This window comes from Stenella coeruleoalba (assembly GCF_951394435.1).
Source record: "Stenella coeruleoalba genome assembly, chromosome: 10".
In the NCBI taxonomy this organism is placed as follows: Eukaryota; Metazoa; Chordata; class Mammalia; order Artiodactyla; family Delphinidae; genus Stenella; species Stenella coeruleoalba.
Window position 1 is genome coordinate 13,019,934 of NC_137156.1, and position 27,181 is coordinate 13,047,114.

The window sequence follows — 27,181 nt, forward strand, 5'->3', positions numbered from 1 at the left end:
TTTTGGAGATGAGTTGTCTCTTAGAATCCTTCTTTGCTCCCTAACACCACTATCATCATGCTGGTTCCAGCCATTGTCACAGGGAGACCTGCAACGTCACCTTTCTTTTCATCCATTTGTACCAGAAAAATTTATTGACCACCTATACATGTTGGCATGAATGCTAGAGAGAAAAAGATGAATGGCTTTTTTTCAGAAAGGTCATTGTCTAGAGGGTAACCAACACACAAAGAGATAGTCATAAGGTGGCAAAAGAGTAGTGAGAGATGCAAATTCTGGTCACTATGGAAGGTCCAAAAAAGGTCACTGAACTGAGCTGGTAGTGATCATGGTGAATATTTAAGATGGTGGCTTCCAGGAAGAGATGATGGCCGAGAATGATCTGGTTCCATCTACTTCTTCAATTCATCTAATTCCACTCTCCCCTATTCACTAGGCTCTAGCCACAATGGTTTCTGTTTTTTTGTTCTTCTAACATCCTACCCTCTTTCTTGGTTCCGAGCCTTTGCTCTTACTGTTCCCTCTGTAGGAAGTACTCCTGCTCTTGGTTTGGCCGGTTCCTTCTCATTCTTTATTCACAGGGACTACGTCTTAGACTTCTGACATCATTCATTCATTTAATAAAATTAACTGTGTATCTGAAAGCCCGGGATCAAAGGTGTAATCTGTTCTGTCACCCACCCCTAGCTGTGCTTCTGACCGTGACAGATTCTGGAAATGCAAAATTGCATAAGACATCTTTTTTCTTGAGACACACACAGAGCCTTATGGGGGAAATAGGTAATTGCAGCACCAGAAATAGAGAGGTATTTTCTTCAAATCAGGATTTAGGAAGAATGTGTCCCCATTGCGAAAAGGGTCCATTGGGCCACATATCTACTTGTCACTGCTGACAGTCTCTCCTACAATCCATTGGGGAGGAAGAGAAATGTTCTGAAGTCTAGCTAATGACTCCATTCACATTGCTGGAGTGCTTTAAAGCTTTCAAAGGAAACTAAACTTTCAGTTCAACTCAAGGAAAAGTACATTACCACTACCTGCTGCATCTGTTGGTTTGTGATCAGGAAGATAAACCCTTTGGTTCGCGTGGGTCTTACTGAAGCCACGGGAAACAAGCTGTTGGCTATTCACTAAGCAGTAGCCACTGGCTAGGCAGAGATGATGGCCTGAGGACCACTGTTGGGCTTCTGACAGGAGCAGAACTGGCAGTGACTGCACTTTCCCTTTTTCTCTTTCCCCGCCTGGCTTTCCAATGCGGTTATCATTGCTGGTTTTTGTTTGTTTGTTTGTTTGTTTTGCGGTACGCGGGCCTCTCACTGCTGTGGCCTCTCCCGTTGCGGAGCACAGGCTCCAGATGCGCAGGCTCAGCGGCCATGGCTCACGGGCCCAGCCGCTCCGCGGCATGTGGGATCTTCCCAGACCGGGGCACGAACCCGTGTCCCCTGCATCGGCAGGCGGACTCTCAACCACTGCGCCACCAGGGAAGCCCTCATTGCTGGTTTTGACATACTGTGCTTTCTGAAGGGGAAGAAGGAAACGTGGTGGTGAGATGATCTGCGGGAGTCCTATAGGAGGATGGGATGGTCTGGTTCCCTCAATAAAGTCATCTTGTGTCAGATATAAATGTCACTGTGGTCGCTGTGGTCATCCAATTCTTCTATACTATAAGCCTAAGTAGATACCCCTGAATTTACTTATTCAGTTATTTGCAAGAGTGAAAACCAGAAAGAGTATGGGTGAGTGAATTCCACCTGCATTTCATCAGGAGCTATTATCTCCTCTACTGGGCCTTTGACAAAGAGAAGATGTCTCTATCCTTTTGTACTTCTATCTCTTTATCTTACTCAGCTTACTCTCCAGTGAACTGGGGGGAATGGCCAGAGGGAGAAGGAGGAAATTAAATGGCTTGGATAATTCCTAAGATGGATATTTAGACCTAAAAGTGTCAGCCAGGCGTCTTGGATATTCTTGTTTCCTCTCTTCCTTTTATCACCCCCAATTCACCCATCTCGTGTGTGCCCTGCTCCCCCAACATAACTGCTTACTGCCAGTTCAGGGCTGAGGTCTCCCAGCCTTTAGCGTTGTTCTTCATTACACACATGTAACAGGGACATTCAGTGCTCACTAAATATTCCATGTGTACCCCTGTATTCCCAGCCTCCTTTGAGTTAGATTGGAACCATATGACTGGTTCTGACCAACGGATTGGGAACGGAAGTGAAACTTCTAGGTGAAACTTCTGGGGTAAGGCTGCTAACAGCTCAATGTCTCTTCTATCCCTCTCTTTTGTTGAGCACTGCATACGCCAGATGATGTATCTTCAAGAGGAAATTATATCACATTTCATATAAGCAAGCAACAAACCTTTACTGTATTCAGTCTCTGAGATATAGGGATTTGTCTGGTGCTGCAGTTAGCTTAATTATCCTAATAAACCCCACAACTGAAAGCAGTATTCTCAGCCCTTATGTGTTTCAAAACTTATTTTAAAATACTATTTTTTGGAAGCACATTTAAAAGACTTTAAAAACATAAAGCAAGTCAGCAATCATTACTGCACAGACATAGCAGTGGCATAACTATGTCTTGTAACACCTAAAAATTCATCCACAGTTATTGCACTCCTTTCTCTATGCCCTTCACCATTGTTCTTGTTTGAAAAAGAGTGTTTTGTATCTGGCCAGGTTCTCCTATAGACTTATGGGGAAGGTTTTACATGTTTCAGTAAACATGCAATTTTTTATGTGTACCAGCCTATTATGTTATACCTCTTAACTCTTTTTTTTCCCCTAAATTAACGCCTGTCTTTCTGACTTAGTGCTTCCAGGTTAGATGAGAAAGACATGAGGAGAAGCAGGCAGATGATTTCTGGAGGGGAATGGTGGAAGAGGACGGCTCATTCATGAATTTAAGGTGTTCATGGGATATAAGAGCTACACCTCTTAACGTTTAATGCAGCCAATTCGTGCTCTGTGCTATATTTCGTGACCTGGTCAGTTCAATATTTCTCCTACAGGCATTTCTATGCTAGCATATATTTTTGGTTGAAACACACTTAAATGTTATATAAGGATCAAACATGCAACAGTGTCTGTGGTGTCCCAGTGTGCTCCATATGTATCATATCACATTCTTTTTCCAGTCTTTCCCAAACTCTCCATTCCCACTACTGTCATGCTCAAAACTCCAAACTTCCATTACTACTACTTTCCCCCAAATCCTTGCTCATGTTATCCTCTCTTGTGTTAATACCCTCCTTCTTTTCTCCTTTTACATTCCCTATTCTCTCTCTCTCTTCAACAGGCCAATTTCTACCAATATTTTAGAATCTAGCTCAAGTATCACCTCCTCCACAAAGCTCTTCCTAACTTTCTCATTAGCTCCCAGAGCATCCTGTGCTTATTTCTAGCATAGCAAGTATCCAAGTACAATTCACTGGGTTTTAGTATATTTGTGGATATGTGCAACCATCACCACCACCAATTTTAGACCATATTGTTCACCTCGAAAAGAAATCCCCTACGCTTTAGCTATCATTCCCCCTATCCTCCCATTCCATCCCCTCCCTTCAGCCCTAAGGAGCCACTAAGCTACGTTCTGTCCCTATAGGTTTGCTTACTCTGGACATTGCATATAAATGGAACAATATGAACAGCTTCTTTCACTTAGCATGTTTTCAAGGTACCTCCACTCTGTTGCATGTGTCCGTATTTCACTCTTTTTTACTGCTGAATAATATTCCGTTGTACAAATAGCATATTTCTGGATGAGATTAACACTTGAATCAGCAGACCGAGTAAAGCAGATGGCTCTACCTAACGTGGGTGGGCCTCATCCAGTCAGTTGAAGGCCTGAATAGAACAAAAATGCTTAGCCTCCTCGAGTAAGAAGGAATTCCTTCAGCCGGACTGCCTACGAGCTGGAACATTGTTTCCATTCTGCCTTCAGACTTGAACTGAAACTTTCGCTCTTCCTGGGTCTTAAGACTACCCATCTTCAGACTAGAATTACACCATCAGGTTTCCTGGTTCTCAGGGCCTCAGACTCAGACTGAAACTACAATATTGGCTCTTCTGTGTCTCCAGCCTGCTGACTGCAGATCTTGGGACTTGTCAGACTCCATGATTGCATAAGCCAATTCCTTATAATAAATCTCTTCTCTAACTATCTGTCAGCTGTCATCTATCTACCTGCCTCTTAATGGTTCTGCTTCTGTGGAGAACCCTAATACAGGAGGGAACATGCCAAGAACTAACATTTTTGACATATTTACATATGTCCAGATGAACATTCTTGGCATGTATGGAATTTCATGACACTGTCTCTTTTCGTTATCATAGTACTACAAGTAGCATCCTCACTATATGCATTGTCTCCTTTGAATCATTAAGCTAGGCTATCTAAACATTTTCTGTACCTCTTTTAATAAAAGACCTCTTTTCAAATCAATTACTCCTTGATTATCCAGGTGAAGTCAGTGATAATCATATCCACTATTGTTTATTTCAAGTGCTACCTTCAAAACGTGTGCAGTTTAAAAACATAGTGTAGATGAGTATTTATACGTTCAGGAAACACATATCAAGTTTTGTTGATCAGCCTGACTTCTTGAGAGTTAAACTGGTTTTGTTTTTAGAATAATCTTCCCCAAAACTTTGAGAAACCACAATAAAATGGCAGTTGAGAGAGTGGCATTTTTCTATTATGTGCCCCAGTAAATGAAAGTCTCAGCTGCATAATTTCTAATCTGCATTATCATGCACCGCCCCCCTTCTCTCCCTCTCTTTTATATTACATTCACATAGATCCTATTATCTGCTCCAACAGAGATCATGCTTACAGTACACAAAACTTCCCTGGAGGGTTTTCCATTTAAAGCAAAAGAACCACATCAACAGTACTTTAGTGCAATGCTCTAGAGAGATGCAAAGCCTACCTCTGACTTCCATTGTGGGGGACTGTATGGCATTTATCTTCTCACCAGCCTCAGTTCAAACTCAGCAGTAAGGCTAAGCCTAGAACTGGGAACTGGCTTCTGAGAACATCAGGGAAACAACAGCCTTTGCTCTACCATCTATTTTTGCCCAGTTTTAACACTGAAGGGCTTAGGAAGAGAACTGACAACATTTTCAACATGAAGCTTATTCAATGTTTCTCTGTTGCTACAATTAAGCATTTCAGAAGCATATGTGCTGCCTTTCAGTTCAAACCTAATCGTCCATTCTGACAGGTCACAGACAAAAACCAGGATAATGACATTCTATCTTGATCACAGGATCCAGACACACCAGTCTGGTTATAGATCAGAAAAGAAAACAACCACCCAAATGCTGATTTAATTTCCTTTTCCTCAAATATTGAGTTCATATTGAAACTGAGCATACCAAGTGCGAATTTTGCTAAGAATAGCACTCTTAGTGTTATATGAAATCTGCAAAGGTTCCTCCAGGTAATCATAAAGTCCTACCGTGTTATGGCCCGTGTTCATTTCCTTTTCTATACGTTCAGACCCTAGCTTGTACATTATCCTATCTCTCTAGAGAAAATGAAGGGGATAGTTGCGGAGATGATCTATTTTGGAAATTTAAGGAAAAATGACTTTCAAAGATCCAGAAAACTGAGGGGAGAGTGATGTAAATTATTTTGACTAAGCATCTAACCTCAATTAGCTTGATCATCTCCTCAATGCTCCCTTTTCTTTTTGTGTTGGTGCCATTCCAAGTTATCAATAATCTAGTTGGAACAGTCCATTCAAGCTAGAGTGAGACCAAGTGTCTTTCTGGAACCATGGCTTAAAAGGGAATCATGCTTTCTCAAGCACTGCAGTACAATACTTTCTTCCCATGGCCCAGATTTGGTTCCCATCCAGTAACTTCCATGAGGATAGAGGCTTGGAGGATGTGATAAGTAAATGCCCACTTTCAATTTCTGGCTAGCTCTTCTGCCCTGAACCCCTGTCTATTCTAGCAAATGGTCCTCTGCTAAGTAAAACCCTTCAAGCACCAGGTGGTAGTTTGAATAATGTCACCCCCCCCACCCCCCCCCACCCCCCCCCCCCCCCGCCAGGATGTCTACTTCCTAAATCCCAGAACCTGTGAACATGTTACCTTCCATGGCAAAAGGAATTTTGCAGATGTGATTCAGATAAGGATCTTGAGATGAGGAGATTATCATGGATTATCCAGGTGGGTCCACTGCAATCCCAAGGTCCTTATAAGAGGGAGTAGAGGGGATCAGAATCAGGGAAGGAGATACAATGACGAAAGCAGACTAGGATTGAGCAGGGTGTGAATCAAGGAGTTTGAGCAGCCTCTAACAGCTGGAATAGTCAAGGAAAAAGATTCTCCCTTAGAGCCTCCAGAAAGAACACAGCCTGGCTGAACAACTGTAGGCTTCTGACCTCCAGAACTGTAAGACAATTAACTTGTGCTGTTTAAGGCACCAAGTTTGTGATGATTTGTTACAGCAGCAACAGAAAACTAACACACACTCCTTCCCTGTTCTAGCCCCATAGAAAAAACAGACCTAATAAAGCATCACTCCTTGCTGTCTTTCCCTGGATTCTTCAGAGCTGAGCTCTGAAACTGGGTTAGAAGTGGCGGTCAGCCTTCCGAAATTGTATTTGTGATTTTGTGTCACATGCATGTTTTTAGAAAAGGAACCCATAGATTTCATCAGATTAGGAAATTATGATCTCAAAGTTACAAATGTTACTCTTGATTGGGCACTCCCCACTTCACATCTTAACCCCCAGCAGGCTGTGGGTGGAGTAAAAGAAAAAGCGTGAGAAAGAGAACTTTGAAAATATCTTCGTTCCTTCACACGTGGTCCTTCCTCCACTCCTAGGGATGAGGCTGAGTGGGGCTTTGTTCTAAAATGAGGTTCCTGTGTGTCCTGTTGGTGCTATTCTTGTTTCTTACACATGCCGAACTCTTCCTCAGACGGCCTTACTCATTTCACTGAGCTTGGGGCTGGGTGATTCTGCTGGAGCCCTCACTGCTCCACAATGCATGGTGGCGGTGGTAGTGGACAGGGGTGTCCATAGGGACATAGCATCACTCAGTTATTCTATGTGATCCTCAGTTGACGTGCTGCCTGTTACACGGCGTCTAAGGGCGTCTCTGCGATGTGCAGCCCTTTCCCATGCCTGTAAGGATGTGGAGGGGGTAGTAGAAGAAAGAGTTTCTCCTCTCCAACCCCCTAACGATGTATTACTAATATAATCTCAAACACAAAGTGGGAGAAACAAGTTATTCAGAAATAGAGACAAGGTGTTATCTGAAGAGGATGCTATTCACTGTCAGTGTAACGCAAAGCAGAGACGAAGCTTCTATACCCTTCATTGTGTAGCAGTTGTTACTTTGGCTAAGATGAGCGTAATTCCATTTTCTTGTGATTCTTTGGTGCCTGCCAGGACAGAAAGACTCTGCTCACTTTACATCTGCTATACCTTTAAGTAGTGACATGTGAGGGAATTGCTGTGTTGTTTGTGTCAGACAGCCATTTTCCCCTAAAATACTTACTGTTACTCCATATTTAATGAATACCCACTGGGTACTGGGCAATGTCCAAGACACACTGACAGTCCCTGCCCACACACATGCGTGTGGCAAAGGCAAGTTGGCAACTGGTGCTAGGATGTGCTTCTCGGACCGTTGTGGATGGCATTCTTCTGAGACAAAGAGTGTCAACAGCAACTCAGATGTAGACTTCTTCCAAGAAAACTGTAAAAGAAACTGTTTGCATTTTGTTTGCTTAGCAGCAAATTATGAAAGAACCCATAACAATGACTTGACAGTGCATGCAGAAACATTGCCGTTGCCAAGGACTTTCACATCGGCTCTGTGTCATTGATTCTTGCCATTTTTTGAGGCACTCAGGGCAGTTGTTACTATCTTCCCAAGGATATGGTCTCCAAGAGGTTAAGTGACTTGTCCAAGGAGAATATGCCAGCAAATGTCAGAGCCAAGAGCAGAACCCAGCTATTCTCTCTCTTTTTTTTTTTTGCGGTACGCGGGCCTCTCACCGTTGTGGCCTCTCCCGTTGCGGAGCACAGGCTCCGGACGCGCAGGCTCAGCAGCCATGGCTCACGGGCCCAGCCGCTCCGCGGCATGTGGGATCCTCCCGGACCGGGGCACGAACCCGTGTCCCCTGCATCGGCAGGCGGACTCTCAACCACTGCGCCACCAGGGAAGCCCTATTCTGACTCTTGATTTCAGTGACTTCCCCCGCTACCTGGATATGACCGTGTCTCTTATCAACTAAGGAACTTCCAAGCAGAAATTATGAAGTCTTGTATTTTAATCCTGCTTTCTTTCATACAATGGGAGAGCCTAGGAATTTAACGTGTCTTTTCCATCAGTAAAAAGCTCACTCCATACAACCTTTATGCACACGTCACTAACTATTTACTGATGTTTTGGCATACATAAGGCAACTAGGTAACTGCTCAGTTAAATGGAATTAAAATTCTCTTTGGCTGTGACTATCTTTAAAAATGGGAACATTTTCTAAAATAGAGTTTTGTTGTTAGGCATTAGTTTGAGTTAAACATTTAGAATCACCTTTAGTTATACACTGTGTGCGTATGTGTGTAAATCACTGAGTTCCCTAGAGCTCCACAGAACATGAATAAACATATGGACTGTTCTCTTACACCTACCCCACAAGTCTGAGTATTGAGGATTTATATAGTTAGAGACTATGTGGTGTAAATATGTATAAATTTATATTGTGTTAATTTATGGCATGCGCTACAGAAGGCTGTTTGCAAGTTGCAGTGTACTTCTTCTCACATTTATGCTGAAATATTCATTTCTGTGTTCCTTCCCCATGTTTCCCTTTGTCTCCCCACAGATGTTTAAGCGACTCGTTTTCAGGGGAGCCCATGCGTCTTGGGAGTGTGCTTACTGAATGCAGCTCAGGTGAAGAATACAGGGTCCCTATCTGGATCTGGCCGAAGGATACCCGCTCTTTCCCTTGGGATCTGCCTGCTTCTGTTACGAAGACTATTGCTCCAAAACAGCTGCTCTGGGTGGCTCCTGTCCGCTGGCCTGATGTCCTTGAGCTCCAAAGAGCAGTTCTAAGTAGATGAGCAGCATTTCATTATTTGTAAAAGGGAGGAGGGGGGACCCTTACACTTCGTGGCTCTTTGCCGAAGAAGCTGAATTTATATGAGAAGGGCTCCAATTCAGTCCATCTCTAGTTACTTGTGGTTATGTTGAAGGGGAAAGCGTGGTCAGAGATGAATGAAATTCACAGAGTGCTCGGGAACCACATTTTATTTGACCTCTGCTCTTTCACCAGTTTAAATTGTTAAAAAGGACTCTTACTGACTTCCTTGAGTTCATCAATGTCTTCTTTCCTGGTCCTGCCTTGGGGAGGTGTGCTAATGGGTAGGGGATGATGAAGAAGGAGGCTGTGGGCAGGAAGAGGAAGAAAAACAAAGCCCCAAATGGAGTGAACAGTCCCTAGATGATCAAAAGCTGGCTGTAGATGGAAAGAGGTTTGAAGTACCCAACAGTGCTCTGAGGCAAGGCAATTACCCGCACAGATAGTACCTGCTCTCCAAATTTAGGGAAAATTAGTGTTTTTAGATTGTTTAACTGCTTTTCCTCTGCCCTTAGAATGGCACTGCTTATGAAATTTTAGGACAGACCTATTGAGGGAATAATGGAATCACCTACCCTAGGGGATTACACAAGGATTTGTTGATCAAAAGAACTGCTCTGCAGGTGTCTGTCAAGCGCTGTGAATTCACCTGTCCTCACAATGACCCATTAATGGCAAACCAGCATTTGTATAATCCTTTAACATTTTCCTTTAACTTTCTTTCTTTATTTTTAACATACATTGCCTCATCAACTCCTCCCAACAATCTGGTAACATTCAAAGTTTTAACAGAGAAAGAAAGGAAATCTTAGGTAGTTAAAGTGAGCATCCTAAGGTCACACACTTGGAAAACAGTGACAGCCAGAAAGCAAGCCTTGATCATTTTTTCCAAGTTAAGGATGCTGAGCTGGTACACTCTACCATCAGGAGTCGAGTGAGAAAAAAAATCTGTGTCTAAAATGTTTATTTAAATCTGTTTCGCCAACTCATCTGGTGTTCCTGCCACGTTTCCTCAATGTCCTGAATTTCTCTGGATTTTATTTTTTCACACCAGCCACACCCACTGAGAATGTGGGTACATATGTCCAGCTGGAAAAGAAGGTTCATATCTGGGAGTAATAGAAAGTCAAAACAACAAAGGGGTGTGTGGGTGGATTTTGGTCTCGGAGTTGTTTAAACGCGGTAGAGTTTGAACTTCAGGTAATGAGAAGCCCATAGAAAGATTTTGAGAAATAATGAACACCTGCCAGGACTTTTGAGAAAGCCCTTCACGTACAGTCTTTCAGTGAATCCTCCTAACAACCCTTCAAGGAAGAAACAACATTATTATCCTACTGTTACTCTTCAGGAAGGTGAGGCTCAGAGAAGGGGCGACATTAACAGATTGGGCAGCCCGTCAATGGTAAAGCGGGGTCTCTAAGCTGAGCATAAATTGTGCTTTCGGAAGTTTGATCTGGGAGTGGCCTGTAGAATGTATAAGAGAATGTACTAAAAGGAGGGAAACATTTAAAAGCTATTGCAGAAACACATGTAGCAGATTAAGTTATAAATCTGAATGCAAACAACTCTCAGAACCATGATGTAGATCACTGCTCTTCTCAGGAGGATAGAGGAAAAGGACGGGTCTGTGGATCTAAAAACAGGTTCTACTCAACTATGTGTCTTTCTCTTCAGCTGACAGATACGTGAGTAACTGCCTTCATTTACCAAAAAGTCTGAGCACAACGTAAAATCATGCTACTCAACTGAACTGAAAAATGTTCCCTATTTTCCAGAAGTCTCTGAGCACCATGTGTGAGAGAACACGACAGAATAGAAACTGATTATGCAAAATGTGTGAGAGCGAACTGCAGCTCTTGGTGACATGTGGCAGCCTCACTGGGAAGGGAGAGCCGTGGAACTCTGGGTGCCGGCTCAGGCTGATGGCTGCGTGTCACAGGCTGAGAGGCAGGAGAGGGTTAAAATAGGAGTTTATGGGCTGTAGCTCATCGCCCTTGGAGCCATTCATGTGCTGCGTGCACATGCAGGAAGATATCCTGAGAGATGACACTCAGCTGCGATACTCACATAGAGGCAAAGAGGAAAATGCCATTAATTTTCTTTGTTTGTTTGTTTGATGCTACGTCCCAGGGTCCTTACTTCTAGGCTTTGTAGATCTCTCTAAAGATATGAATATTCCATGAGAGACCCTCCCTCTCAATGTAAAAATTGCAGAAGCTCCTAAGAGGATTGTATGTGAGTTCTCCAGAAAAATGGAACCAAAAGAATATCTATCTATCTATCCACATATAGATTTATTATAAGGAATTGCTTCATGCATCATAGAGACAGAGAAGTCCCAAGCTGGAGACCCAGGAGAGCTGATGGTGTAAGTTCCACCCCCGAAGCTGGTAGGCTGAAGACCCAAGAAGAGATGACGTTTCAGTTCATGTCTGAAGGCAGATAAAAACTCTGATGTGCTATAGCTCAAGGCAGCTGGTTAAGAGGAGTTCCCTCTTATACAGGCTTTTTGTTCTATTCAGGCCCCCTATTGACTGTATGAGGCCCTTTCGCAACCAGGGAGGGCAATCTGCTTTACTCAGTCTACTGATTCAAAAGTAAATTTCATCCAGAAACATCCTCACAGAAACACCCAGAATAATGCTTGACCAATTATCTGGGGGCTCCACAGCCCAGTCAAGTTGACACACAAAATCAACCATCACAAGAATGGAAATGGTCACAAGGTTGGATAAAGGAAGGATGGGAACACAAAGGGGATAAGAGCTTTTAAGTACCTGGGAATCCCAGACAGAGCAGGAGATCAAAATGTCATTCTGAGGAAAAGCCTCAATTTGTCCAGCAAAGCTGTCTTGCACAGGGAGCTATCCAGGGTACTAGGCTGCTTCCACCTCTGATTCTCCCTGGCCTAGAGGCCAGAGCCTTCTGTTTTGTACCTGACATCTAGTCTCTACCGTGGACTTGACTTCAGTTCTAATTCATTGCAGCTTCCTCCCTCATCTGTGTCCTGACGGACCTCACTGATCCCAGTAGCAATGACTTGCAAGCATCAAGCTTAGTCTGGTTTTGATAACCAACTGCACCCAATGCTACTTTCACTATGGTTTTAATAAGGGACAGCCTGTTTCTTGGATGGTTTCCAACAATAGTGGACATGCTCGCATGTGTGCACACACATATACACACGTAATTAGACTGTGCAGCCATAAGGCTTGTATTTTTAGATGGATTTTTGCATAAGCACGTTTGAACTTATGTTCAAAATGTCAGATCTTGCTTTATGGTGATCTAACCAAAAAAAAAAAAAAGAATCATATGTACAGATTTCTCTAATTTAGATACACATGAGTATATACAGAAGCTTGTAGCAGTCAGTGTACAAAAGAATATGTCATCAGAAAAGACTTGAAGAAATACAGAATGAACTCAGTAGATTGCTGTCTAATGCCTATTCTGGCCATGGGGAAATATACAAAGAGAAAATGATGGTAGCTTCTAGAACAGGCTGGTGATTTGAGCTTAGGAATCTTATTCCCTGCATCTTAATTTTGTTGTAAACGAGCAACTGAATGTCAAAGAGAGGGTGTCTCAGACTGAAAAGGCTCCCACTGGACAGGTCTGGGAAAATCTGAACATGAAAAAAATTAAGTATAGTAATGAAATGTAAACCACTGAAAAAGACAGGAAATCATGCATCCGTACTGATAACAAATGGATAAATAATTCAGGGAGAAAAGAAAACTCTTGCTTACAGTTGAGTGCCAGAGACCAAGTAGTAAAAGTTGGAAAACTATTTTGCAAGCATCATGGTAAAGATGGAATCAGGAAAGTGTGTGTGTGTGTGTGTGTGTCTGTGTGTGTGTGTAACAGAGAGAGAGGACAGAGAGGTGGAGGAAGGAAGGGGAGTTTTCTGAAACACAGGGAACTCTTCCCCGAAATTTTGGCTGGCAGTGATGAGAAGGAGGCTGGTCATATTGGGCCTCAAAGAAAAATTGGGTTGGCACCAGACTACTTCTCCATTATTTAAAATATAGTAGATATTGGAAAAATCATGTAGAAGATTTGAAGGGATGGTGATTCATGAATTTTATACCAAGCCAAAGCATTGTTTTGAGAAGGAAACAGAATGATATTTTAAGCTATGCAATGACTTTTAAAATATACAACTCATATATTCTTTTTGACAATCACTCTAGGTAACTGAGTGATTAAGCAAAGTAAAGTATTCAAGAATGGAGCAGACCCAGTATAAAATCACTAAAAATGAGCCTTCAAACAGTTTAAACAAAAGTTATTCTAAATAATATTAATAAGTATGACTGAAGAAATCAAATGTAAATGTCACTAATATTTCCTGCAGACAAAGATCTCAGCCTAAAATAAATGATAATAATAACAATTGAAAACTCTGAAATTCCATCTAAAATTCCATATTAACTAACAAAAATTGTGGTTGGAAGGGGGAGAGGGTGAGAAAGTGTGAATTAATTTCAACACTATAAACAGACATTATATGAGTCAGGAAACTAACAGGAAATGGGTAACTCACTGAAATGGTGAAATCAAGGAGAGATTAATGAAGAAATGATTTATCATAAACCTTATACAGGGTTACGTGGAACCAGCAATAGATGATGAAACACCTTGGCAATGGTAACAGCAAGTAGCTGTTACCAACCCCTAAGCCTGAAGAGATAAGGGAAAGGAATGGTTTCTGGAACCTAGAGAGAGCTGGAGCTGGAGTAGTAACTGTAGAACTGGCTTTCCATCAGGAGCTGCTGCCTTCAAGAGAAGAGCACTGCCAACACACAGCCTGACAGGAAGGGAACCAGGAGAGTCATAACGGGCTCTTTCCTCACAGCCTCCCATCTCTTGCCAGAGCCTCCCACTGACTGACCCAGCTGAGAGCCTGAGGATGGGGGAACCCAGTAGAAGGCCATAGAGGACAGCCTCTGAGCCTTCAAGCAGATTGGAGAAGGATGGAAAATGGACCCGAGGAGAAACAGAATATCTCACACGGACGACGATGAGAGATACTTTTAATTTATTAATATTCACATAAATAGAGGTACAAATTTTTTAAATACTAGGAAATCACTAGCATAGCATTTCTGAATTAATTTTTATAGAATAATTGTTTCACTAAAGGTTCACTGAAAAAGGGATTCTGTGATCAAATAAATTTGGTATATCCTGTATTCTACTTTTGGAGCCTAAAATTCATTAATAAACTAAAAATTATATGAAGAACTACAATAAGAAGCATTTTAAAATTTATATCATCCTGAATCCCCAAACTTACTTAATGAGAGAATTCTTTAGTTATAAATAAAAGCCCTTACAACCCATGAAACCTTAGGAAACGCTGTACTATCAGGTTTAAGAGTATGAGGTCTACTTTACAAATCACAACCAACAAAAATATTCATAATAATACTAAAGTTTTTAAGGTAATTACAGCAAGGAGCCCTAAAAAATAGAAAACTTAATAACAGAAGACAAGGATATCAGTTATGCCCATATGTAAAGGACAAAACTCATAGAAAGACAAAAACTTCAAAAAAGAAAATCCAAAAGAATACTGTCCTCAAGAAATACATCTAAAACTAAAGAAGGTTAAAAGTAAAGTTTTGAAAATCATATGTAATTGTAAAATACAAAAGGAATTTTCTTTTGAATTTGCCTTTGGCTGGGCATGGAGAGGGTAAGGGAAGAGTTTAAATGTTAGAGCTAAAGTGTAAGAAGAGAGAGTTAATATTAAAATTGTGATATGTACATCTAGAAAGCTAGGCTATATTGGTAGGGAAAAGTATTATGATTTTTTAAAGTCTCCACCTTTTATGCTGTAAGAGTTATACCTGGTGGGTCAGTTTTAGTTTATACTTGAGGTCTGTAGTAGAAGCACATGATAAAGAAGAAGTCAAAAATCCCACCTTTCTCAGCTCCCCAGAATGGTGAGAAAATAAGGAGCCAGGAAGAGAAGAAACCAATGGTCAGACATGCGTCAAGATCGGCCCTTCCCAGGATCAAGTTTCAAGTTGGAAAGATATATTAGGTTAAGAAAAATGCTGATCACAGATGAGCTTGGCTGACCCACTTTCCTTTTGAGACTGTGGAAGGTGATTATTCACTGCCTGTCCTCACAACAAGCTGAGGGTGACCACATCAAGCTAAACTCTGATCGTGTGGTGAGGCAGAAAAAGCTCCGCAGGAACTTCCAGGTTAGGGATAAAATAAAGTATTTCCAGCGTGCCTCATGGAGAAATGCCATAGGCAGCTAGGAGTGCTATCTGGAGAGCTTGCCAGTGTGGGCTTCCACGCAGTGGCCCTATACTTGAGGCTGTGGGGCAGGTGGTTCAGGCTGGGGGAAGAATGGGAGTCCTAGCCCGTGAGTTCATGGGAACATGGGTTCCTTGGGCCAGTGAGACTGAAGTATATCCTAGTCATCAAGAGTAGATAACAGATGAATGGATAAAGAAGATGTTGTACATATATACAATGGAATATTACTCAGCCATGAAAAAGAACAAAATAATGCCATTTGCAGTGATGTTCATGGACCTAGAGATTGTCACACTGAGTGAAGTAAGTCAGACAGAGAAAGACAAATATCATATGATATCACTTATATGTGGGATCTAAAAAAACGGTATGAACTTATGATGAACTTATTTGCAAAACAGAAATAGAGTCACAGACATTGTAGAAAACAAACTTATGGTTACCAATGGAGAAAGGGGGAAAGAGATAAATTGGGAGATTGGGATTGACATATATACACTACAATATATAAAACAGATAACTAGGGGCTTCCCTGGTGGCGCAGTGGTTGAGAGTCCGCCTGCCGATGCGGGGGACACGGGGTCATGCCCCGGTCCGGGAAGATCCCACATGCCATGGAGCGGCTGGGCCCGTAAGCCATGGCTGCTGAGCCTGCGCGTCTGGAGCCTGTGCTCCACAACGGGAGAGGCCACAACAGTGAGAGGCCCACGTACAGCAAAACAAAACAAAACAAAACAAAAGACAAAAAAAACCCAGATAACTAATAAGAACCTACTGTATAGCACATGGAACTCTACTCAGTACTCTGTAATGACCTATATGGGAGAAGTATCTAAAAAAGGGTGGATATATGTATATGTATATGCATATGTATAACTGATTCACTTTGCTTATAGCAGAAACTAATACAACATTGTAAATCAACTATACTCCAATAAAAATTATTTAAAATTAAAATAAAAATAGATAGACATTGCTCCCTAGACATGTTGCTACAGCTCCAATAGAATAACCAGGAATGGAACCAGTTGAATCTCTGTTCACTAGTTCTGGCTAGTGGCTAGTAAAAATCCACTGCTCACTTGACTCACACTCAATCTTTCCTCTGCAACCACAGGGATAGGAAAAACACATCACTGCCTCAACACTCAGATACCATCTAGGAGAGAAGTGGGAGGGATGTAGTGACCAATTGTTTTAATTTCCCTGGAACTGAGAGGTTTCCCAGGATGCAGGACTTTTAGTGCTAGAACTGAAACACTTTGGAGGCAAACTACTACATATTGGTTACCCTAAGGGGATGCAGAACTCTGAAAGATTGGATACTATGTTCTCATCCAAACAAAAATTGAGCTAATTCAAGAGACAGTTTAAACTGATGCAATGGAATGATTCATCCAAATTGGGCTAAAATTTAGTCTCTGATCCCCCCTCTCTTCCACTGGTCTTCAGCACTTGAGATCAGAGCAATTACAGACCAGTTTTGCTGTACATCTGAATGTGATGTGATATATCATACAAAAGAAAAACCATCACAATAATAGCAAAACTAAATAAACAGCACCACCAAAATAGAGTGGAAAAAAACCTGCTTATTCTTGTGAAGGATTAACTGGTACAGAATTTGCTCACCTGCTGTTACAACTGGAAAAGCAGATAAATTATATGAAACAACTGTTTTCAGACACTGAAAAATAGGGAGCGCAGGACGATGACCTCTAGAGGAGGAAAGCGAATGAGTGAGTCCTGTGATTGCTGCAGTTTTCACCTGGAGGCAGTTTCCAGGCCATAGCACAGGTTGGGGAAACCCAAACACAACACAGCAGTCTTGTTGAGTTAAGAAAGCCAGAGATGAAGTGCAGGGAGGATAAGGCAGCTACATTTGTGGACATACGCTGGAGGAGAGGGAGGGACAGAGAGAGAGGGATAATATAAATGCTCCAGAGATGTGCAGAGAGGTCTCTTGATTTTTGGGGGGCTGAAAAAGTTTGGTAAAGAACCACCAAAAAGAAGCTGAAAATTTCCCAAGCTTACATAGGACTGGGAATAGGTCACATTCCCACCTGTCAGAGGGAAAAGACTGTGTAATAAATGGGCATTGGGTACAGAGTTCAGAAAAGGCTCTCCCTAGCAGTGAGGTTAAATTAGTCCTAGACTAAAGGTTTCTCAGGTTTATTAAAAGCAAGCCATGAAAGAATCAAACTGATGTGAAGTTACTTAACTGCATGCATAACGAAGTCCCACACTAAATGAATACAACACAATCTAGCAACCAATAATGTAAAGTTCACAACGTTTAGTATCCAATAAAAATATTAACAGGCATGCAAAGTATCTAGGAAAATATGACACCCCTAATGAGAAGAAAATAATCAACAGAAACAAACCCAGAAACAGCAGAGCTACTGGAATTAGCAGACAAGGACCTTAAAACAGCTTTATGAATCTTGTAAATATGGTCAAGAATATTATGAAAAAGATGAACATGATGAGAATAGAAAGGAAAGACTAAAAAAGAACTAAACAGAACTTCCAGAAATGAAAAACTCTATAATTGAAATGAAAATTACAGTGAATAGGATTAACAGCAGATTGGACATTGTGGTAAACTTGGAAACATAGCAATTGAAGCTCCTAAAATGAAATAAATATTTTTAAAAGCCTGAAAAAAGTGAACATACCATCAGGGATCTGTGGGAAAATATTGACAAACTTGACATATGTGTAATCAGAGTTCCAGAGGAAAGGTATGAAAGAAGGAATAGGAGAATATTTGAAAAAATGCTGACTAAATTTTTTCAAAACTTGATGAAAAGTATAAACTTACAGATTCAAGAAGGTCAATGAACTCAAGCAAAAGAAGATGAAGGAATTGACACTAGGGCATATTATAAGCAGATTACTTAAAACCAGTGACAAAGAGAAAACTCTAAAAGCAGCAAGGAGAAAAAAAAAGACAGAGTATATTCAGAATAACAAAATAAGTATGGCAGCAGACTTCCTGTCAGAAATAAAGCAACTTAGACAACAGTGGAGCAACACCTTCACAAACAAAACAAAATGCTATCAACCTAGAATTCTATTCTAAGAATATCTTTCAAACTGAAGACAAATAAAGACTTTTCAGACAAGTAGAAGCTAAGAGACTTTTTGCCAGTAGTACTGTGCTACAAGAAGTTTAAAGAAAGTTCTCTGAGTGGAAAGAAATTAATATTACATGGAAATTTGGATCTATATATAAAAATGAAGGAATAAAAAGTGTGAGAAATGAAAAATATGTGGGTAATTATAAAAGACAATGTTTTATTCTTTTAAAGTGCCTTTAAAAGATAAGTGCTTAAAGCAAAATTAATAAATAAAATATATTTGGGGGTTGATGATATATAGAAGTCAAATGTATGATAACAGTGGTGTAAAGGAAAGGAGAATAGAAATGAAAGTATACTATTGTGAGGCTCTTACATTATACAGGAAGTGATATAACAACAGTACTTGAATATAGACGGTGATAAGTTAAAGTTGACACCTTGGAGCCAACACTAAAAAATAAAACAAAGGACGATAGCAATAATGGAGATGGAATCCTGACTAATACTCAGTTAATGCAAAAGAAGGCAGGAAAAGGAAAAAAGTAACCAAGAACCTATGGGACAAATGCCAAGGTGATATATTTAAATCCAATAAAATAAAATATTACATTAAATTTAAGTGGTCAATATATTCCAATTAAAAGGCAGAGATTGTCAGACTGGATCACAATGCAAGACCTAACTATATGCTACAAATAAGAAACTCATTTTAAATATGAAGATGCGTATAGGTTAAAAGTAAAAGCATGGAACAGATAGACTATACAAATAGTAATTAAAGAAAGTTGCATCAATGGGCTATATTAATATCCAACATAGCAGACTTCAGAACAAGGAATATTATGAAAGATAAAAGGAAAGATTTCATAATAGCAAAGGGATAATTTCATAGAGGAAGACATAAGAATCCTAAATGTATATGCACTTCATAGAGCAAAACACAGATGAAGTGAAAACTGATAGAACTGTAAGAAGAAATAGGAAAATCCACAATTATAGTCAGGATTCCAATACCTCTCTCTCAATAATTGATATGGCAAATAGGCAGAAAATCTGTAAGAGTTTAGAAGACTTGAACAACACTATTAACCAGTTTGACCCAACTGACATTTATAGAATAAGCCATCCTACAACACCAGCAGAATCCACATTCTTTCAAATGTACATGGAGAATTCATCCAGATGCACCACATCCTGGGCCATCACACAAGTCTTAATGAACTTTAAAAGCATTAGGATTATGAAAAGTATGCTCTCCAATGACAAAATAGGTTCTCTGGAATTCACTGAAATAGAATTTAACCTTTACACACTGACATATTTTCTAATGTGACGAGAAGTGCTCATTTAGTTGTCAAAAGAATCAGAAACACAATTCAAACTAACTGAAGCAAAAAGGGAATGAATTGGCTTATGCAGCTGAAAAGAACATGGAGCTCACAAGGTTGAAGAGAAATCGATAGGATAGGGATGTAGAGATTAACACTTGGGACTCAATGCCATAGGTCACAGTGTTGTTCTGCTCTGTTTTTCTCATTTATACCAGTCTCTGTACAGTTATTCTCAGGACAGTCTCAACTAACATGGTGGGAAGATAACCCCAGATTGGGATTGTCACTTCCAGCAGTTCCAGTGTCTATATATCAGTCCCAGGGAGGGATGCTGATCAGTCAAGCTTGGTTCACCTTCCTACACCTGTGGTTGGGAGGCAGGCTCTGATAAGAGGATGAGAGAAGAAATCTTGTTGGGAAGTTCACAACCAATAGCCGTCATTGTCTACTACAGAGAGTAGTCTGAAAAAGAAGCGATGCTTGATCTGAGTGTTTTTTTTAAAGGCATTTGTAGTGTGGATAAGATCATCTCAGTTTGCAAAGCTTGTATGCTCATAGGCTGACAAAATTGCAGGAGGTCCACCAAAAAGTTTTAATAGATGGTAATCCCCAGTCTTCTCCAAGCATGGGACCCTACTAACAACCAGGTGTCAGGAAGTGATTTTTCCATTAAAAAGAGCAGGAGATGAAGATGGGACTGGTAAGCCACATACGTTCTATAAAAAGTGGTTAAAGAGCTCAAGAGTAGAGCTTTGTTTATTCTAGATGGTTAATTCAGCTAGTCAAGACAGCACGTCTGCCTCTTAACCCTCTTGTCTCTAAAAAAGGAGCAAACTCTATGGAACCTTCTTCTCTTCCTCAACTCAATGTTTTTGGAATTGCAAGAGACCTACCCTCTATCCTCCTGCATAAACCCTGCCCCTGGTCCCCTAAACCTATTTTTGAAAGAACCATTTGGTAAAGTAGCTTCCTCTCCTTCCTCTATAAAAGGCCACGAAGAACAGGGTCCATTTTCTTCATACCCATGCTGAGCTCATTCTAAAATGATATTCAAGCAGCTATTAGAAAGCTGCTATTTACCATTTACTAGCTGTATTAGTTTCCTATTGTCAGTATAACAAATTAACACAAACTTAATTGCTTAAAATACAAACTTATTCTCTTACATTTCTCGAGGTCAGAAGTCTGAAATGGGTCTCAAGTCCCATAAAGTAGGGTTGCGATCTTTCCAATTAAACAAGTCTGAGACTTAGAGAATGAACTTTTAGTTACCAGTGGGAAGGGTAGGGGAGAGGGATAGATTGGGAGTTTGGGATTGACATGTATGCACTGCTATGTTTAAAATAAAATGCCTTTCCATGAAAAAAAAGTCTGAGAAGTCCAGCTGGTTGGTCATTTGCATTTAGCCCCCTATATGCCATAATAACAATGGAAATTGCCCTGCCCTGGAAGTGGCTCCTGGCCCAAATTGGGTGCCCTATCGGGTCTCAGATGGTGATACCAGACCAAGTCCCTGTGCCCCAGAAACTAACATAGGCTTTTCTAATTGATCCCGAGAAGGAGGGCAAGTCCTGAGTCCCAGCGTCAGGAATTGGGGCTGCACAGGAACAAGAGGTGGTGGAAGGGATGGATATCTTGGCATAATGGCCACAGAGGCTGGAACAGCTACCTCAGCTGGAGGAGTTAAGGTTTGAAACGACATATCCTCACCCTCGTTCTCTTCCTTTTCTTATTTTCTCTGATGTAATAGCACAAATGCTTGCACATAAAGGATTTCATCATTCTTCCCTGCTTCTTCACAAAATAGATGTAGAGTCGTTCAAAAGCCACTGTAAAACCATTGAAATGATGCCTTTTTGCTTTGGCATCAACCAACTGGGAATACAATGCAGCTGAAAAGAAAATTGGTTACTGCTGTGACATACAATTTAATTACTAAAATTATGACTGATATCATTTACCAGATATACCAGAATTTTAGGAGTTCCATATAATTTCTAGAATGTGTATATTAATAACGTTTTACCCATATGATACAGTCTAAGAAGTGTTATCACCATTTATTTGACAATGCTTCTCACGTGAGTTAACATACCAAATAAGCCTAGTTAGTTTAATATTACGCTCTCTCATATGGAGAGAGAGGAAATAATTTGAGGTGTTTCAGGGACCCTTTGGAAAACCCCAAAGTCAGCCAGAGGTCAAATGAACTTCATTTAGAATTTGATCTTTGGGAATTTTGTCAAAAATTTCAAAACGTTTTAACCAGTGATAATAAAAGATCACAAAGGCAAATACAGATCACTTAAAGAAACTCACAGTTATCAAAAGCAGTTCAATATTTAAAGAACTTTGTCCTCTTAGAGAATCAAATTCAGGCTTCGTACCACTTTACCTTTAAAATTCATTTTCTTAGTTAAGTTCAATCTTATCTTAGCCAATCCTGACCATGACAAAACTGTGTGCCTCTTCCACAAACCTTCCATAACTTTCTGTATCCATATTTATCTGTCTCTCACTTTCTCTTCCCCTCAGAAGCTCTAGGACAATACCACCTTTTTCCCTTTAACAAAATGCATTTTCATTCCTCATACCTTCTTCACTGAAAACACACATTCTACATCTTTGCATACTGAAATGTTTCTCTTATAATTCTTAACCTTAAAACCTTAATCTCTAGTGAAAACCAAGGAGCAAGTAATTGTCAACTGTTTGTCATACCAGCATTTCCGGATTGACAAAGTTATGCCTAAGTCTTCCTCTCCTAGGAAGGCAAAGGTAGGAAAACTTGGACCTGCCCAGCAATTAATGTTCTAATGTTTTATTCTATTTAAAATGACCCAGACGGTCAATGAATTCTCTTCATTCAACTTAGTTTAAAGTTACAAAAATCTGGAGAGACTATTTTAGATAGACATTCAAGACATTCCCAAGACATAATTATTCCTATGGAGCAAAACTCTTACACCTCATTTACCTCTATTTTATTTACTTAAAAGCTTTGTCATATTAGTTTTCTTGCTGACAAACTCTGTAACAGGAATAATAAGGTCTTATTTGATTTCTAGTAAACATAGGTACAATAAAAGCATTCTATTTAATGCTGATGACTGTAAAGACACGTCCATATTAATCACACCAACAAACTTAAGCTAACTTTAATACCAGATATTAATTCAATACTGAATATTTCCTAGATCACATGAACACAAAATTCATTCTGGCCTGTTTCTTTTATATTTGAATGTTTATGTAAGGGCTTAGTTTCCTTTAAGCTAACTAAATAGACCTCTTTTACAAATTAACTTTGGTGATGCCACACATCTCTAACACATGTACAAACAAACACAGGGACCTCACAGTTTCCATTCCAAAATTCCAGCCATGAGTCAGCTACAACAATGTAAAACCCATCAGTTACAAAAGAAGTTGGATTCAAATTGGGTTTCTTTCTGGCAGATGGGACAAGTCAAGGTCACTTGCCTAGATCACTAAAGCGTTTTTACTAATATTTATGGAAAAGACTTTTATGTCTATTTGCAGCTTTTGGTGATTTTAGGAACCAAGTGGAACCTTCCTCTTCTTCCTGGGAATGTCCCCTCTAGGCTAAGAACAGAAAGTGTTTCGTTTTGTTTTCCTGTTCCTTTCCTCCATTTGACATCAGTAAAAGTTTTAAATATCACAAAGCTGATTTGGCTATAAATGGAGAAACAGTACCAAACAAAATGAAATGAAAAACCCAAAAGGACAAACAGAAAATCCTAAATAAACCTTCAAGTTTGGTCTTGGGGTTTTACATATACCAACGACACAGGAGACCACAATGTAATTAACACATCAAGGGTAGTAGTACATGGTGCACAGGGTCCCAGGATAACCCTTTCTAAACCCCTTGTGGAGATCCTAACAGGTAGTGTGGCCACACGTTGTTTCAATAAGATATCATCCTCCTCTCAGCTGTAATCAGATCACTTATCCAAAACGCACCTCAGAGGACTTTGTTTAGGGATAGTTGAAACATTTCCCATTTTTAAAGACAGAAATTCAAGACAAACAAAATACAAGTGGCACACACAAATGCTAGCATCCAAAGAAACAAACAAACCAGTTCAAAAATCAGGTAGAAGTCCAACAACTCTTTCCTCTTTCCAACAGGGTACCCCACTCAAATACAAAACAAATTGGCTTATTCCAGAGAAAAAGCCCCAAACGAAGAGAAAATGCAACTATTTCCCCTCTCCAACAGGGTACCCCAAACAAACTGGCTTACTCTGCAGAAAAAGCCCCAAACAGAGAGGAAAAAGTTTCCGGCTGTACACACCAGAGCGACTTACCCTTCTGTATGGAGTCTGTCAGCTCCCAAATGTCGATTCCTTCCTCCAACTGCCAAGCGCTGGTGAAGCGGGGGCTGCTTTGGGGAATTTTGTTTTTGTTTTTGTTTTGTTTTGCGGTACGCGAGCCTCTCTCTGTTGCGGCCTCTCCCGTTGCGGAGCACAGGCTCCGGACGCGCAGGCTCAGCGGCCATGGCTCACGGGCCCAGCCGCTCCGTGGCATGTGGGATCCTCCCGGACCGGAGCACGAACCCGCGTCCCCTGCATCGGCAGGCGGACTCTCGACCACTGCGCCACCAGAGAAGCCCTGCTTTGGGGAATTTTGAAGGAAAGAGCCCAGGACAAGTGGCCTGCGGCAGCTGCTAGAACCTTAGCCGAAAACTCCCCAACTGGGGCCAGCAGGCCACGAACAGCAAGGCTGCTGGCTAGCTGCTTGAAAATTCATTACCGAATCTAAGCTCACCTGTACTGTTCGCTGCACGACAGGCCAATAAATCGAGCGATGAATTGTTGAGGCCAGGAATAGCGACCTTATTCAGAGAGCCGGCTGACCGAGCAAATGGTGGACTCACGTTCCAAGGAACCACCTTGCCTGAGTTAGAACGCAGGCTTCCTTTATACTAAAAGGGGAGGGTGTAAAGTAAAACATTTCCTAGTTCCAGGTAGCCTCCAGAGGGGATGTGTTAATTTCTTCCTGCCTGCAGGGGTGGGGTGAGGGTGGGGGGCTTTGGGGGGGGGGGTTGGGGGGTGGGGTGTCTGGTCAGGATGTTTCCTGTGAGCTAAACAAAGGTTTTTCAGCTTTATATTCATTATCTGGGAGGCAGGGTTCCCAGAGATGGGCCATTATGTATAATTTTAGCTTATAGGAAACATCCCTTCGGTGAATAACTTGTAATAGACTATAAAGGTTCTTCCCTATTACTGAAGGGACAAGTGCTGAAGATAGCTCACATTCGGAGTTTCAGATTCAACTCCCGCCTCTTCCCTCACTCTAAATCCACAGAAAAATTCTATTTGGGATGATATCCCCTGTGCCCATGCTTCCTGTGGCAGAGTCAGCTCCTTGCTCACAGAAAAATCTGTGTCCTTATTTCCCATTGAATAATTGTCACTGAGCAGTAGCATCTTTGGGTTTCGGAGCAGCCAAATGGCTGAGCTCTTTGTAGTGAAGTGTGAACTAGAACCTCCAAGGGAACACTCTTCTTGCTCTTTTCCAGTTGGCTGTTGGTTTCCAAGGACTCAGGCCCTCCTGGATGGAAGAGCCATGATATGGAAGGAGCCTGGGACCCCTGAATCACCACTGGGTGAAACCTGTCTACCCACCAGGAAATCTTCACTGGACTGTTAAATATGTAGAAATTAACTCCTATTGTGTTAAGCCACTTACATTTTATAATTTACCGACGGCTACTAATACTTGAAAGTAATTCTAAGTCAACAAGGGGTAGCGCTGGAGAATTGTTAGAATTCTCTGCATCTCTACCTAAGACTGAGCAAACATCCACTGCTGCTGAACTCTATGAGCCAAAGGTGTAGCAAATGATTGCGCATAGGTTGTTCAGCCTGCTGAGGATTAATTACTCTGATACTTTTGCATGGGGAAAACACAAAAATGAGGAAAGAGGTTACTGCCATTTTCTCCCTTTAATTAATTAATATACTTAGATATATAATATATTTAAATAATATGTACATATTATATATAATAAATATATATTATATATAGCTAAATATAAATAAATTACATATATAGGATATGTATATGGGTGTGTGTATGTGTGTATATATATATAAAACAAGAGTAGCCCTGCATTGCAAGGGATAAGGAAAGTTTACAAGTTTGCTCAGGGGCTTAAAATTCTTAGGTCCATCACTGAGTTATAAATTTGCTGCTATATAATAAATACTCAGAATGAGGGAAATAAAGATTTCTCTGTGGTACATGAGTCTGAAGTTTGGAGAATAGAGGGGATATATTGTGAATCATATTCTCAGAGGTGAGGATTTGAAAACGGCAAATTTGACTTATACTGGTAAAAGGCAGTTTGCCAGCCACAGAATTTTTGGGTAATTTCATAGGCTGCTAATCAATTTCAGAGGAGTGCAACACACAATAGGTAGGAAATAACGTGGAAAGAGGTGAGGGGCAGGACCCTTCATAGCAAGGAGAGAAAAATCCATGGCGTTACTCTGTGTCACTCCAGCTTCATAGTTCTCAATTTACAAATTAGTTACATTTCAAGGTTCATTGTCATTTATTCATTCTTTCATTCATTCATTTAATAAATGTTTATGTAGTAGCATGGCTACAGCTTTGGAGATAAAATGATAAATAAGATAAGGTCTTGCTATGAGAACAAGTATACTACTCTGGATATACAAACAAATCATTGTGATACAAGAAAATTTTCATGACGAAAGTATGAAAGTCAGCTGTTTGGAAAAAAGGACATGTTGTCTTCAATAAATAACTGTATTGAAAATGGCTGGAATATAAAACCAAAGGACCAAAGCCTGTTTGACCCATAATGTACCTAAGACACAGTTAAATAAAAAAACAAAAGGATTATTTCAGCTACCTCTTATGGTCTTTCATTTTACCATCTTATTTTCATGAAAGATTAAGACAGAGTAAGCAACCCTGAACATGAGTAACCTGTTATCATTCTATATTTAAATAGAATAAAATCTTAACACATCAGTTGCTTCTCTAGCTCTTCCATATTACAGAATTCCATTGTATTAGATGAAGTATCCAAATTCTTCATTTTCTAGATAACACAAAGTCTTCACTTGAGGAAGGGAGATGGTCATTGCCGAATAAACCTAGATCAGTGGGTGGGAGTGTCTGGAGACCAGCAGCTTTGGAGCGGCCTTAAGGTACCTCGGGGGATCTGAACTCCTGTGTCCTCCCAGCTGGTAGAGTAAATGAGAAGACAGTTCTGAGCAACTGTGTCATTCAGGCTTCTGGCAGGAAACAGATGCACACTCAACCAAGATTCTGAGAAACCTTATTGAAGGGACAATTTACAGAGGT

At 40.6% G+C, this 27,181-nt stretch overlaps 1 protein-coding gene across 2 annotated transcripts in view; it reads right to left on the reverse strand.

Annotated features, from left to right (window-relative positions):
* ATXN1 (ataxin 1) overlaps positions 1-24,612 on the reverse strand; it is a 520,605-nt gene extending 495,993 nt beyond the window's left edge. For both annotated transcript variants that reach the window (XM_079935510.1, XM_079935503.1), the window contains exon 1: positions 24,148-24,612. The gene's annotated coding sequence lies outside the window, so the exon portion shown is untranslated. The remainder of the gene's footprint in view (positions 1-24,147) is intronic.
* Positions 24,613-27,181: the final 2,569 nt, after the last annotated feature.